This window comes from Musca vetustissima, unplaced genomic scaffold (assembly GCF_032173495.1).
Source record: "Musca vetustissima isolate MV318-11 ecotype Yass unplaced genomic scaffold, APGP_CSIRO_Mvet_v1 utg2556, whole genome shotgun sequence".
Classification (NCBI taxonomy): Eukaryota; Metazoa; Arthropoda; class Insecta; order Diptera; family Muscidae; genus Musca; species Musca vetustissima.
This window is the reverse complement of record NW_026878472.1, coordinates 66,706-70,161: the sequence shown is the minus strand read 5'-3', so window position 1 is coordinate 70,161 and position 3,456 is coordinate 66,706.

The following is a 3,456-nucleotide window of genomic DNA, read 5'->3' as shown; positions in this document are numbered from 1 at the left end:
TATAAAAACAAAATACAAATGGTTTCCCAAATAAACCGCCAACACTACTGAAGTGCTGAATTAAGTCTAAAATGATGTTGCTAAGCTGCGTGAAAAGATCCATAGCAAGGCCGAATGACACAACGTACTGAATGAATATAAATTAGTCTCTGGCAATTTTCCCTGAAGTCGGTTCAGATATATATATATATATATATATAACAAAAACGCGTCGTCTGTTGGGATACATATGTAGAATATACCCAAAGTGGTGAAGGGTATCATATAGTCGGCCCAGCCCTACTTTACTACTTTTCTTACTGGTTTTTTATTCCAGAAATGTAAAATTATAATCTCCTGGCTCTAAAAATATGATTAGAATCTTATACGATTCTATATTACAGTGGGAACCGTTTATATCCAAAGAATCGAATTCTGTTACTAAAAACTTTTCATGTCAAATACAGCTACTTCACAAATGTGAACCTTCGAAATGCTTTCAAATGACTGCGGACTTTTTTCATAATATTATTCTGAAAGTCTAGTACATTCCAAAGCCACGAATGCACAATTACAGACACTTCATTTGAGGTATCGAAGGGAATTTTACTCTCAGATCTCGGAATCCAAAATTACAAAAAAAAAAAAACTTTGGAAAATTCCTTCTTATGTTCGAAAATGGGGGTCTTTCAAAACTTGAAACTCTATTTTTCGTATTCAACATCTTACCTTAGTATCAGTAATGTGGTAACACAATGATATTTACACAAAAAGTCCTCGTATTCATATACGAATTATGGCGATCGCTTTTATCCGTATTTTCAACACCAGTGGGTATATTGTGACATATCGAGTTCTCTGAAGCTATAAAGGTCCAAATAAACAATGAAAAACTTCATTAAAATTGACCGGACTGAACTTTGAACACAATCCACCATATAATGAATATTCAATATTTTTTTGTTCAGCAGGATTCACATAACCACATTACTGGTAAACAACCTTCAAAATGGGCGGAAATTTATATGGGAGAAAAAGGTAAAACGTGGACCCACATTGAAAATTTTTACCATACATACCATACCTACATAGACCTGGAATTTTTTTTTTTTTTAAATATTTAAAGTCCTTTAATAGTGGCTATTTAAAAACAAAGACCAATGTAGACAATTTGTGACAAACATGTTTTTATACCCTCAGGCTTATGGCTAACTTTGATACGGCGAAAATGTGACTCATCGAAATATTGGTTTTAGATCCAATATCAGGCAAATGGAATGTCCGATTTGAATCAAACTTTGCACAACCTATTATCTTTACCAAGACTAGATCAAATTTGAAAATGAGACCCATTGGTCCACTCCTTCTGCTATCTTGACCAAGCCTACATTAAATTTGAAAAAGGAACCCATTAGTCCACTCTTTCTGGCAACTCTTCCAAAAAGGGGCAAAAATTTCAATATTTATAAATCCAATATCAGGCAATGGAATGTCCGATTTGAACCTATTATCTTTGCGTTGATGGGGAAATGCGGCTATATCACTGAAAGTATGGCGGGACATTTATATAGGGGCTACATTTTCTGAAAATTTTTGGTGTTTTGTATAAATATGCAGAAAATTATACAAAATTACCGAAAGTATGGCGGGACATTTATATAGGGGGCTACATTTTCTGAAATTTTTTGGTGTTTGGTATAAATATGCAGAAAATTATACCAAATCACTATAAAACAATACAACACTTCTTTGTGCGAAGAGACTGCAATTGGCATTTCACATTCTTAAATGAAATTTACAACATAGGTCCCTCTTTCGACAAAGGCGCCATAATTAGATTCGGGGTTTTCAAAAGATACAATACTTTTCTAGAGAAAATCTTAAATATAGGTCAATTTTTTAACATAATAAGGTTCGGCCTCATTTTCGATATTTTGAAAATCCAAAGCACAGTTTCCCCCATCGAAGTACCTGTAACTTGCATTTCGATTTCTCCAAAGGGAAAATCTTTCTTCACAGACAATTTCTTCCTTAAAATATATTACACTACCGGAAATTGAATTTGTTGTTTTTGGTTCCTATTGGTAAGGATACAAAGAGCTTGGTCGTATGAACATGAAAACGTTTATACATGTATACGTTTTGTATTGTAACGACATTTCGATATCGTTTTTAATCCCTTTAGCTTAAAGGCTAATTATCTCTTCAATAGTTCGACGAAGATTCACTTTTTGAGAGTATGCCAAAATTGGACTAAGCGGATGGACCTATAGAAAATTTCCAACGTAAATTATTATACCCTACACAACTATGTTGTCAGGGTATTATAGCTTTGTGCAGCCCCAAGAGTTTGTAACGAAATATTGGTCCTAGACCCATCTTTAAGTATACCGATCGTCGATGAGTCTATCTAGACATATGTGTCGATCCGTCCGTCCGCCTGTCCATTATAATTTGTAAACACGATACAGGCCACAGTTGTGGACACATGTTGCATTTAGGATGGGTTCAGACAAATAACCCCTATTGTTGTAGTTAATTTTTACGGTTTTTCTGGTCGCTCCAAAGGCCGCAATTATGACCCCAACATCGAGAAATTTTAAAAAACAGGCATGATTTTCGGGCCAAAGAACAGACATGCCTGTTTTGACCTGACTTATGTGTGAAAAATTACAAAAGTTGTATTCTATTTCATATATATTTACTCGTGAAGGACCCGAGAAGTTGATAGTATATCCAGGAGGGGAGCTGACCTTGAAATTGATACCAATTATTGACGTATGTACTCGGATGTGGGAGTTTCACATACATATTTACAGATGCTTACGTATTCAGATATTATTTAGTAACCCATTATCGCACTGATCGCATTGAAACGTTCCATGAGGTTCCAGTTATGGTCAAGGAAAACGCCTATAATTTTCGATGATGATCAGATAATAATATTGGAACCAAGTGGACCGAAAACCTAATTTTTTTGTTTTTTTTTCGAGTCGATCTATCGGTCACAATTATAGGCAGAACATCACAACGCAACCCACGGTGAAGGGAATATGGACAAGTAATTATAAGGATTGTACTGAATATTAAGTAGTATTCGGAAAATATGTCAGTGTTAGGAAGAGGTGCTGTCGACCTCTAATCGGGCAGTGTGTATTGTATGGTCGGGCCCGTTCGATTGTACTGTTCCGCTCACTGGTTTTTATTTCTATTTTTGAAAAACTCTCCTATAGATTGTAAAAAATTACCCTTTACAATTTTATACGATCAAATGTGTTCATCATCCGATCTGTATATCGGTGACTTGAAATCAAATCCTTATAATACCATTATGAATCGATTTATAAACGTCAGTCCACATTAACTCTTGAAGCTTTAACTGATCTGCCCAAACGTTGCACCTAGTAACATTTCTTCCAAACTTATATAAAATTCGACAATATAGACACATCTTCTGGAACCTAACTCACTAACTTT